At 41.2% G+C, this 13,250-nt stretch overlaps 1 long non-coding RNA gene across 1 annotated transcript; it reads right to left on the bottom strand.

Moving 5' to 3' along the window:
• Window positions 1-333: 333 nt before the first annotated feature.
• LOC121934670 lies at window positions 334-5,396 on the bottom strand. Its single transcript, XR_006104662.1, has 3 exons — window positions 4,280-5,396; window positions 3,381-3,570; window positions 334-2,140 (listed from the first exon to the last, which is right to left on the bottom strand). It is a non-coding gene; the product is annotated as an uncharacterized LOC121934670 (long non-coding RNA).
• Between the last annotated feature and the right edge of the window lie 7,854 nt (window positions 5,397-13,250).

Here is a 13,250-nt window from a genome sequence, read left to right as displayed (position 1 = left end):
CCACATACTACTGAATGTAATGCTAATAGTTGTGGCATAAGCAATTGGCAAAATTAAAATTATACCTTCAAATTACAATATCGTATGCACACCCTAAAGGTATTTGCATATATGTAGCGAAGGTTTGGTTGAAATGTGATGTTTTTAAATAAAATTTTAAAAGAATTTTAAAACTTAAAAATTTCAAACCTTTTTTTTAAATTAAAAATTTGAAATTTTAATTTTAAAAAATTCTGGGGCCTCTCCTTTCTCCTCTCACGTCCCATTGGATGAAACTCTTAAAGCAATTAAAGAGGAACGGGAGCCAAAAATAAAAGACGACAGAATTGGGGTCAAAAAGACATGTTCAGGAACAAAGAGAACTGCTTTAAGTCAATGAAGAGAAACAGGAGACCACAACAACAACAACAACAAAAATGGAGCCTGCAGTCAAGAAATTGGAAGAGGACTAGGTCTTGGAAGGGTAGCTATGAAGGAACTAGACAAGAACCTTAAGTTTAAAGATATATCATTGAATTCTAAAAGACAGGATTATATTTCCACTTTATGTGTGTGATTGTGAAAGCTGTGTAGCGAGGAAAACTAATAGGAAGAGGATCAACTCATTTGAAATGTGGAGCCAGAGGAGAGTTCTGTGGATATCTGAACTGACAAAAAGACAAACCAACGGGACCTTGAACAAATCAAGTCTAAACTCTTTCCAGAAGCCAAGGTGGCTAAAGTGAGACTGTTGTACTTTGGACATATGGGAGAACATGATTCATTTTAAAAAATGGTATTACTTGGCAAGGGAGAAGGCACTGGGAAAAGAAGAAGACGCTGTTACAAGTTGATAAACTCAATCAAGGAAGCCACAGTTCTGAGTCTGCAAGAGCTGAGTAGGTCTGTTGATAACAGGGGGTCCATATAAGGTCTGTACAGACGAGCGCACTATAGCCCCAGGCCATCATCAGCCAGATCTGGAGGTTCCAGACCGATCCCAGCCCAAAGGGGCCTTAACTCAGGACATATAGACCTGCTGTTTGCTGTGGAATTTCCTTTACAGCGTCTTACAGCGACAACTAGCACACTGCATGGCCCCATGCACCCCACACCAACCTCCACAGTCACGTCTTTTCAGAAGACCCTTTGTCACGGCCTCTGATGTTGGCACCTGGCCACACAGGTATAGCCAGACACCCAATTTCCACCCTTACAGGCTGCAACAAGCGACCTCTGAGAATACATGACAGCAGAGGCAGGTATGAGGCATGTGGCGGCAGTGATTCCATGTCATGGCATTGGGCAGGACTGACCCAGGTCAGAACCAGGGGCAAGACAGCATGTGCTTGGCCCATGCAATCCTGCCTGTCTGCTTAGGCCCAGGGTGACTTGGAGGTCTCTCATTCATAGGGTCACCATAAGCCAAAGTTGACTTGATGGCTGTTAAAAAAAAAAGACTACAAAAGACAGCTGGGAAGGAACTAAAGAAGATCCTCAAGTCCAAAGATATATCATTAAATACAAAAGTCAGAATTATCCATGTTATTATCTTTCAGCTTTCTATACATGGCTATATAGGCTGCAGTTGTATATATTGTCCAGTATATAAACTAATCTGGAAACCTCATTCAACTTAACAGGCTCACTACGTCCAGATTTGCATGGCAAAGCAACTGGGTGTAGATGACAGATTTGTGTTGTTGGTTTTGTTTTGTTTTGTTTAAAAATGTTGGTTTTGGAGACAGACAAATATGGCTGTATTTTATTTCATCTCCTTTTGGAACTTGGGTAGATGAAACTGTAAGTCCTTCCTGATGTTGTTGCTGTGTGCCTTCAAGTCATTTCTGATGTATGGCAACCCTATCATGGGGTTTTCTTGACAAGATTTGTTTAGAGGGGGGTTGTATTTGCCTTCTGAGGCTGAGAGAGTGTGACTTGTCCAAGGCCACCCAGTGTATTTCTGTGAGCAGAGTGGAGATTCAGATCCTGGTCGTCAGAGTCATAGTCCAATGCTCTAGCCACTACTCCACACTGGCTCTTCCTTCCTGACGTACTGCTTTCAAACGTTGGTCTCAGGTATAAGTAGCTCCCAGGGACGGGTAAGATTCTAATACCTCCGAGCCAGTATTTGTAAGAAAAATTCTCCATTTACTGTAGACTTTAAAACATAAGAAGCGTGGTGTTTATATTCAAATGAAAATAGAATAATTAACGTGACATTAAATGCAAACTACTTTTTAATCAAATAATTTCTTGGATATTGGGTGAATCAAGTATAGCCAGCAAAAGTATATAACAAGTTAAAACAGCAGAATTAATACTGCCCCCCAAAAGACTATAAATACACTAATATTTTTTAAAGATAAATGGTTTATAAAGATTGCTTAAAGCTTCACTGCTTGTTTAGCCACTTCACAAGATTAAGAATTTAGGGCAGTATGTACCACCTTGCTGTTCAAAACAGATAAGCCAGAATTCTCATTAATCACTGCCTTATCGTATAGTCCAAACTGGCCCACAGCATGAATAAGGAAGACCCCAACACATTTATTCTCAACTTTTATTAGAATATCCCATGCAATGGCACAGCAGTCTGTTCTTTAATGGACTAATTTTGGTCATCAGGACTATGGGCCCATACAGACAGGACAAAATAGAGCTGCTTTGGATCACTTTGGAGGTGTGCTCTTCAAATGATGCATGAATCCTAAGAGTCCATAAGCCATGCCAAAGCCACGATCCAGTACTAAGGACCTGAACGCAGCTTTGGCACAGCTTCTGGCCTCTTAGGACGCATGCATCATTTGAACAGCACACCTCCAAAGTGATCCAAAGCAGCTTTATTTTGGCCTGTCTGTATGGGCCCATAGTTAGCTATCTTGAATCCCATTTTGGGAGAAAGGTGGCATATAAATCCAATACATACATACATAAAATATTTTTATGTGTATAGGTACCAACCTCTTACATTGTCTCATATATATATATATATATATATATATGGAAATAATCCCATATATACAGCACATCCTTATATTAACATAAGAAGCTGCCTTGTAACAAGTCATCTAATAATATCGAAACAAAGGATGAGAATGGTGTGTTTCTCTGGGAACTGCAACACCCAGCATTTCTCACTATTGGCTAAGCTGGCTAAGCCTGCAGGGAATGCACAGTTCCCTCCAGTAGTTTAAAGTGATTAGCAGGAGGTCTCTAGGATCTTTAACAAATCTGTCCCAATTTTACCTAGAAATTTGAACTGGGGACCTTCTGCATACAAAATATATATACCAACAACCTATCATCCTTCCTCTCTTTGAAGGAATGTTGGGCTGCAAATCCAGTTTGTAAATGTGCTAAATATTTGCCTTAACACTTACTGTTACATAGATACATACCTCTGTAATGCTACAGAATTCTGTGAGTCCAAGGAGAAGCCTTACATCCTATAATAGTTAATAACCATAAGCATTCTTGTCTTCGGTTAAGCATTAATGCAAATAAGGTTTAACAACCTGGCAATGCCTTTCAAACATGGGTCTGAAGGAGGGAAAATCCATTTGCCATAAAAACGTAGAGCTTCCACACCTGTAAACACAAATGCTAAAATAACTGAACTAAAGACAATGTGTATATTTTAAAAATTCAGCAGGGTCATAAACACCTGATTTTACTAGAAATTATTTGGCACAACTAAATATGCCATTCCTTGGAAGCACATTGAGGTATATTTTGAAATAACTGTCGTATATGTTTTAGAAATGGGTTTAACTGCATGTAAGGTACTTAAATTTGTTTTGAAATAATCTCACAATGCAACTGATTTCCGTCTAGTTGTTTCAGGAATAAGCAGGTCTATCAAGAATATGATGTGTAGACTGATTTATTACATGTTTACAAATAAGGATATCTCACTGAATTCTATGCGTTTGTGTGTATATAATGTGTTATTGTAAATTCACTCAAGTAGGTTTGCAGTTTAAAAATAGAGCTTCAGACTGTATTCAGCTTTTGGAAGTTTTCTGTGACATGCATGCAAGCTGTCACTGAATTTCCTCTGCCATCTTGCTTTGTTGACCTCCTCTGGCTGTGTGGAAAGCAATTCTTATGAGAAGTATTGGAAACTTTTGCAGGGCTACACTTTCCAGAATTCCCACCCAACATGCCTACTGGGACATGCTAGCTAGAGGTTTCTAGGAGTTGTACTCCAACAAAGTTATTTCGAAGCTCCAAGAGGGTTGACCCCATTCATCAGTCATCTCCTTCCTTCCTTACAATCATGCTTCACCCAGCTTACCCGACTGCTGTTAGGCAGTTTGGAAATAAACAAATGTGTAGTATGGGAGGTGAGTGCCTGGAGCAGGTATCCTTGTGCCATCTTGCCATGGCAATTACATTCTACACAGCCTGCCAACCATCTGTTGAAAGAACGCACAATTCATATGGTGAATACAAGTGCACCTGGAGAAGTCAGTGAATGTGTAAGGATGAAGGAGGAAAAGAACAATGAAGAATGTGCGCAAACAGGGAAGGGTCTCTGTGTGTGCGCTAGTGAGTGTATATGCATGTGTGCTTGAAGACGACTGTCCCCACCACCAACTGAGGCCAGGCCTATTGGCATGTGGCATCTTGTTGGCAAAGAAATTATTCATTCCAGGTGTCATAGACACAAAGGAAAAGGGAACAAAAAGGGAAAAGGAAATTAAATTAACAGAACTTATTATTTCTTACACTTAGAAAACTACTTTACATGATGCTTGGGTGGCATGGCCAATGCAGGATACAGCATTTTGTTTAGAACAGGCTGGGAATTATGCAGCCCTCCAGAGGTTGTTGTGTACAACCTTCAGCATTCTTTAGCCTTGGCTGCGCTGGCAAGACCTCTGGAGTTTATAGCCCAACAGTATCTGGAGAGCCACATGATTCCCACCTCTACTTAAATCTTAAGAGCAAAGGTGCATGTACCTCTAGGGTAAAATGCACAGGATTAAACTGCATGTCTCTATATTCACAAATCTCATCTCCCTCTCTCACTCTCTTCAAGATAGACAAATGCCTAGTATTGGTGTGGCACTGCTGCCACCTGCTGCTGCTGGCCGCATGTTTACTTGGCAACCAGTGCTGGCCTGGAAGGCCCTTCACTGACCAAAGACCAAAATGTAGGACATTCAAGAAAAATGGAGGGCATGACAAACTAAACCCCCAAAAATAAATACATTTTTTAGAAAACAAATTCATGTTGTTCCTCATCTACTGCCCTGCTGGATCCTTAGGGTCTCAGCCCCACGTGGCTGCACCCCAGGCCCAGGGAGGCCTCCTGTCTCCTCGCCGCCTCCTGTCCCGGAGAGGCCTACCCAGCCATGCTGGCTGGGGCTGGAGGAGGTGGCGTTGCACTTGGGGCCTCGGCCCCAGAAGCTGGGTGGCTGGGACTGGAGGAGGCCAAGGTTGAAGCCCCAAGTGCAGCGCTGCTGCATCCAGTCCCAGGGAGGCCTAGCCAATCACGCTGCATCTTCTGGGGCCTTGGCGGAGGCCCCAAGCGCAGCACTGTCACCTCCAGCCCCAGGGAAGCCTAGCCAGCCACACTGGCCAGAGCTGAAGGAGGTAGCACTGCATTCAGGGCCTTGGCCTCCTCCTGCCCAGCGGGGAGGACCATCTTGGAGGAGGATGAGGCTTTCTGGCTTGTTCCAGCCATATTTTCTCCAGTAGACTGGAGATTAACAAAATGTGGCTTGGAGCACGGTGGAAACCCAAGACTGGAGGGCCAAAAATGCCCAGCAGGAATGGGACATTTTTGGACTGTCCAGTCCGGGATTGTCCTCCCCAAAACCGGGAAATGGCAACCCTATGTGTTGGGAAATGCATCATCCGTGAAGTAAAGCTTAGAGACAAACAAACAAAAACTGTTGCAAGGGTTCAGACTTAAAAGTTAACTCAACGCACAGTGCAGGGGGCAAACCCCAGTTAATAAGGCTTATTATTTGTCCTGAGCACAAGCATTAGCGTTAAAAACCACCATGGCAGAATCAAGGACTGTGTACTAGCTGCTTCCTTGAACAATGGTTGGATGATATCCTTGCCCCTTTCTCTCCTAATGTTAAATTCAGGATGTTAAATGATAGTGGAGTATGCCAAAACTAATTTAAACTGGCTGCAAAGAAAATAAAGATATGCTGCTACATGCAATTGTAATCAAGCTGCAGGTAAAATAGGACATGCTCTCTGCCTTACTTTTAAGAGGACAGTTCAGAGAAAGGGGAAATTTGCCTTTGACTGTCCTAGCAATATGATGCAGTACAGTAAATCCAGTTGACCTTTCTGTGTTTTCTTCAGATGCACACACCCTCTTTTATTTCCTCACAGCAGCAGGGTGTGTGTTATCACCAAGGTGCCCGTGACTCATCATAATGAAGCAATTAATTTCCCTGTTGCAAGCTGGTTCCTCAGTCTGAAGCCTGTCCTTTCCATTTGTTATGATGGGAATTAGCATACTGAACAGGAATAATGAGACCTGTCTGCAGCAGGAAGTCAACTAAAAGATGACTGCTCTGTTAAAACAACTGTGTTGCTCAGTAGAAACCACTGTGTAATGTGTGCCCAGCTGCCTGGTTTTCTGTATCAGGAGATTCTTGTCTAGCATATGTGCAAATACATTTTGAGCTGCACAGACAATTTAATAATACCTCATGCATGTGATTCAGCTTCTCGTTCTGATTGTCTAAATCACAGTATTTATTGGCTAGTAATTATTTTCAATTAATATGCAAGTGCTATTCAGCTATTTGCATTTTAACAAGAAGATAATGAGAGTAGGAGTTGGGGGCATTTCCGCCTATGCTCGAGCCCCATTGTAAACAATGGGGCTCGTGCACGGCGGCGCGGAGGTGCGCAGGGCACAACGGGCGTGCGTGCGGCACAACAGGCGCGCGCGCCCATTCAACTGAATGGGACGCGTCACCCCTCCAGCCCCGCACACGTGCCGCAGCTTGAGCGCGTATGCTCAAGGCCGCGTATGGCGCACCCGCCTATGGCGAGGTTCCACTGTATACAGTATTTCTCTGAAGATACCAGTCACAGATGCTGGTGAAATGTCAGGAATAAACTCTCATAGAACGTGGTCACATCGCCCAAAAAACCCACAAAAACCAATACTGTATACAGTTTGGGACTGGCTCTGCCTTTCATATTCAGTGAAAATTGTGTCAGAAGTACATATTCTATTCAAATGATATCACCTTTTCCTGATAATGTAGTAGTTCATTTATTTGTCACCTTTTCTATCTTGATTTTCCTCCAAGGAGGAAAAAACTGTATGCATGGTCTTCCCACCACAACCACCATGTAAAGTAGGTTAAAATAAAATTAGAGATAGCAGTTAGTCCAAATCACCTAATAAACCTCATGACCAGGTGGGGATCTGAATATTCCTGTATCCCCTACATGCCACTGGCAGTAATGAGTCCCAAATCAAGTTCCATATTCAAGTAGCACTTCTACATCTTTATGTACAGAACATATAAACCAGTGGGAGGCATCTTTGGTGTGTATGAGGGCCAATTGTCTTCCCCTTGGGTTCTCTGAATGCCTTCAGATTTTACTACTGATCACAATACATTAGCACAGAAATCTAAGAATTGGGAAATTGATCAAACAAGGGCTGGATATTTGTTTCTCTTCTTTGGGGTCTCTGCATCATGCTAGCCATTTAAATGGTAACACTCCTTTGCAAGAAGGTTTGTATTTCTAACAAGTTGTACTTCAGGTGGTTGAGGAGCACAGTATGTTTGACAAACTGAATCTATGCATTCAGAGGAAAGCACAAATGAATTTTTACTCCCATGTAACTCTGCTTAGTAAACTTTGGTCCAAAACACACTGCAGAAATAATCCAGTTTGAGACCACTTTATCTGCCCTAGCTCAATACCAGGGAATTCTGGGAACTATAGTGTGTTTCGGGCCATCATAGAGAATTGTGTGTTTGTTTCACATGTCTTCCATGCTGGAGTTTCTACCCAATTTTTACCCCCTCTGAGTATAAATAATCAACAAGCAGGCTATTAAGTACATTGATCCTGGAGACATGGTTATGGATTCTTGGGAGGAAAGGTCTTGCAGATTGTCATGTGAGATCACAGTTCAGGAACTGGGGAGGGGGCATGGGGCCCATCTGGTCCAGTGAATACAGTGACCTCTGCTGTATTGATGCTGCTGCCAGACCTATCCAGATTTCTTCTCCCTGTATTCAGCTCCTGTCACTCCTTTATGCTGAACAAGTGTCAGTTCTTGTCCTCATAATTTTCAGCATGTCCCTGGTGGAGATGAAGTTATTATTCAAAATCAAGGATATTATTATCTTTGTCAACGAGCCCATCACTGTCGTGGAGATGTGTGCTCATGATGGTATAAGGTTATCCAAAGTGTTGCAGTGATTTAATTCCACTCTATGTGATTAATACTGACTCTCCCAGAAGTTGGAGCTAATTCTCAACTGAAAGACCTCAATTACATAAGAAGCAGAAAAAAGACAGCTAGTCAACTATGCTATATACCGAGAATTAAATTAGGAAGTACAAGCAAACAGAACTTATTGTTGGTGGGATTATTATTGTTGCAGATGGTGGGGATAACACTGCTGCCCCAGACTGTTATAGTTTGAAACTAAGAATAAGTATTCTTCTATTGTATTTTGTAAACTATCCTTTAGGATTTTTTTTAATTGATAATTTTAAAAAATTATTTAATGTATTTTAGTCTAAATTAATGTGTAAGTATGTGCAAGAAAGAAAGAAGGTGAGAGGAAGTGATATAGAAAGAGAGGAAAGGAATGGAAGAGAGTAGACAGTTTAGGAGCAGAGCTGGGAAGGGTACGGAAGTAGAGGATGAGAGAAGGTAAGAAATGGATTGAGGTGCTTAGAAGCAGGTGTAATTTGCACATTAAGGAGATGAATATACAGGTAATTTCCCATTTAAAAGAGGACAGCTTCAAAATGCTCTTTAACAGTTCCACGAGGAAAATATATCTGAGAGCAGGGCAGAATCCTGTACTATTTATTTGCAAGCAAGCAGTGCCATTACCATATCATCACTAGAGTGTGCACCCCTCCCGCAGAGTCATTTCCTACAAGATATGTGCATGTCAGCCTTTCAGGAGAAAGGTTACATCACCACAAATCTATATTTTCACACAAATATTGTACCTCAAGTTAATGCAGAAATGGGAAGCTATTGACCTTCAAATGTTGTGGAATTACAGTACCCATAAAGCCTAACCATTCCCCACCCTAGCTTGTGGTAGGTAAGGAAGTTAAATGATTAAACACAACAGAAACTAAGCTATGAAGGCTGGCAGGGTAGATCAGATTCCTGGATAGAGTGCTCAGAAAACAGAGAGGTCAGGCTGTGGAGGCTATTGTCTAGAAAAGAGGGCCAATTATAAGCCAACTGCTTTTATTATTCCTTTCTTTGCTTTGAAAGCAAGGAAAAACTGGTAATTTTTGTGGGATAGTTTCCTTGTCTTGTTTGCATTAACTATTCGTTTTCACATGCATGTGTAAGAAGCATACTGTATGGGAAACAGGTTTGACATTGTCCCATAGTTATCAACACAACTACTGGTCTCCTTGGCAGCAGTAATAAGATCTGGAATAAATTTGGCGTAGCTGGATTCAAAATTTACATCCTCGCCATACTCTGTTGTTATTGCATCTTATTGCAAACAAGATATCTGGCTATCCACACTAGCCAAGTTAATCAATTTCACACAACTAGTTCTAGTTCCTTTTAGCAAGTCAACTAGATTTTTTGTAACCAAAGGTCAGGAAAGGAGACAAAAGGATGGGAGGCATTTGCAAATGAGGACATGGACCATAATACCTTGTTACCATGGAAAGAACAGCTGGACCTAAATTAATAGTACTGTGGCATATGAAACAAGAAGTGATTGGGGCAATTTCATTTATCAGTTTTATCACATATAAAAAAAATACTGCTAATGCTGGAGATGGCTATATTTTGTTCAAAAGAGGGTGTGCATCTGCCAACTAAATATAAGAAGGTAGAAAATGTATATGTAACAAGCCTTTAAAACTTATTTATCTTGTCTTAATCCATTTTAAGTCTCCAGAAACTCTGAAAAAGTGGAACATGAAACTGCCTACAGCTAGCCATAATGCAACAGAATCAGTGATAAACAAATGCAAGTAAAACTATAAATAAGCTTTTAGAATCAGAAATAAAGCTGCAAATATTCATAGCACATGGTCATTGAACAAAGCTATCTGAATAAAGTGATTTTCCTTTTAAAAGAAGACAGCTTCAAAATGCCTTTTAACTGTTCCACAAGGAAATTATATCTAGGGACAAGGCAGAATCCTGTACTACTTATTTGAAATTGTCACATCACACTGCAATGCAAAGGCCATGACTGTGCACTTGGACACAAATATGTCCTGGCAGCTGTTTTCAATAAATGACTATGTATTGCCAGTAGAAGAAGGATGCCTCTATTGTGGCAGGGTACAATGCAAATTTTATATTTACATGTGTTTTATTTTCTCGTTTCATAACACCATTCAAATGTTTGAAATGTGAACACTATCTGTTGCTGGTTCTGAAATGGCAGCAGTGTAGAATATTATAGAATTCAACAAATATTGGGAAAAACCGCCAAAGAAATGAAAGATGTCAAACTTTGAACAGTGTTTGCTAATTTATTTATGCTTATTTTAGTATTAGATTAGTAGTCTTAATCTCCTCAGCAGTCTGTTGGACTTTTTCTGTGAATTAAATCAGCACACTATCATTACATTCAGAAAAATATGCGTATCTGGGCCTGAATTCTATTGGTAATTCCCACTAGAGTGGACCTACTGAATTGTCTGTTGAATGATGGGTGAGTCAACTCTTACAGAAATCTCATTGATTCAATGGGTCTATTCTAGTTGGATTCAGGGCATTATCTCAATCAGCTTCTAGAACAGCCTTTTCCTACCCTGCACCTGCCATATATGCTGGCTTCCACTATGATGAGAGTTGTGGAGGTTGCCAGGCAGGAGGAAGGTTGTTCTACTGCAACAATGGAAGGGCAACACTTTCTGGCCGGAGACCAAGAACTACTATGTCTCCAAGAAAGAATAACACAATGAGGTTGCAATCAACCTGGCCCCTTCTGTTGTTTACAGAAACAGCAGCTGCAAGACTGCCTTTGCCTGTATCATCAAGAAAGCTTTGTAGATAAGTACTAGTGTCCAAATTTGCTTTGTTCTGCCTCCCTCCAAATAATAATATAATAATAATAAAATAATAAAATTTTATTTGTATACCGCTATTCCTAGGTAGATCATAGCGGTTCACAACATACAAAAATAATACAATGAAATAAACAACATATATCCCCAGTAACATCCAACAATCTTCCCACACCAATTAAAATAGGTTCCACGCACCCCTTTCCCCATTTTCCTTCAGTGGTGCTGCATCTACCTTGATTCCTAGGGAAATCATCTCAGGCAAGTCTTTCCATTAGCAGGCCTTGTGTTCTCTTTCCATTTTTCCTCCCTTTCTTCTACTAGCCTTGAGTGATTGCATGAGTGAATATATGTGTGTGAGTGTGTCCCCCTGTGCATCAGTAAACTAGATTAAAATTCAAAGATTTTGCCTTTGTGTCAGTTCCTGGAAGTTCTGGTCCATTGGTAGACAAGCTGGGATTTGATCCAAAAAGGGTACTTGTAAGGAGCCCCATGTTGGTGTGTTGAGGTAATTAATATTCCCCAAAATTTGAGCAGATATCCTTACAAATCCTGTTTCCTATCATGTCTCTTAGACTGAAAGAGCAGGAAGTGTCTATCGATCATTGGCTCTCACACCAAGAGCCTTTTTGTAGCCAAAGTGCTAGGTTAAAATTGCATAAAGAAATAAAGAAATCATCCAATATCTTTTGCTCCTGGCAATCTGCCATCTCCTGCAGCCACTGAGTCAAGGTTGGATCTGTATTTTCTGGGCAATGTCGATGCTTCTGAGCTTCCGTCATGGCCACCGGCCACAATGCAGGCCCCATTAAGAAGTCTCAACGCCATAATAATAGCTAAAGTAATTTATACATAGTTTATAAAGAACTAGGCTCTGTGCAAAGATTGATTTTTTTATATAAAAAAAGGCTTGGAGCCCAGGACTGCATTCTCAATCACAGAGTACTACAGAGGGTAAAATGATAATCCCCAACATCCACAACCAGCACTAGTGAGGGATTACTGTACTGGAACTGTAGTCCAAATCACTGGGATGGTGCCTGGTCACAGATAGGCTGTTCTAACAAGACAAGACCATAAAGGAAGGGGCCCTCAAACAGACAGCCCATCATGCCATGTTGGGGGTGTGGCGTTCAGATGATGTACGGCCTGAACATGACCAGAAGCTGCCTCTTTGGTACAGAACGGGCCCATAAAGGAGTGGTAAAATACCACTCCTTTTTGGTGCCCAGTTCAGGACTGCAGTGACGGCCCTGGTCGAGGCCAGGCACATGCAGCGACGGCACATTCCCAGCACGGACCTTTTGCACCATCTACTTCACTTCGAAGAGACAGAACATGAAGGGGGAGGGGGAAAGTAAATTTAGAGGTCAAATGCTCAAATGCACAGATTTGGTCCATGGATACCAAAGTTCCACTGTAATTGAATACAGTACTACCTGCCTTCCTCTGCATATACACTACTAGAGCTGTCGTTAGACCTGATTTTTATAGTGAAAAATAATCAGTGTAATTTAATTTAGAAGAATTATTGGTTCAGTAAAGCTTATAGAAGTGGTGTCTTTGACTACCTAGTGATAAGTAACTTACAATAATAAATTAGCTGTTCAGGCAACAACTGGAGATGTCTGATGCAATATTTGGATATTCCAACCCAAGCCTTGTTTTAACCAGAGGCTGGAAATATTATTTTTTGGACTACAACTTCCAGAACCATTCAGCCAGCACAGCCAATGGGGATTCTGGGAGTGGCAGTCCCCAGCAGTAGATTTTCCATGCTCTGGTTTTGATATTTCTTGAAATGGTGTGTTTGCCACCATCTTTTGTTTGGGAATGTTACCACACTACTCAACAACTTTGGTGAGCTTGCTTAAGGTGCATTGTGCAATTACCTACCACTGAGTGCCAGGTAATTTTTTAGAACTTCTGCTAGTCTAGTATATAATCACATAATATACACTTGCCTAGTTAGTAGATGTCACAGAAACTACCAGACTACTATCACTTTAGTAAGCTCTGCCCCC

Source organism: Sceloporus undulatus, chromosome 6 (assembly GCF_019175285.1).
Source record: "Sceloporus undulatus isolate JIND9_A2432 ecotype Alabama chromosome 6, SceUnd_v1.1, whole genome shotgun sequence".
In the NCBI taxonomy this organism is placed as follows: domain Eukaryota; kingdom Metazoa; phylum Chordata; class Lepidosauria; order Squamata; family Phrynosomatidae; genus Sceloporus; species Sceloporus undulatus.
The sequence above is the reverse complement of the archived record's forward strand: the minus strand, read 5'-3'. Positions and strand labels throughout refer to the sequence as shown.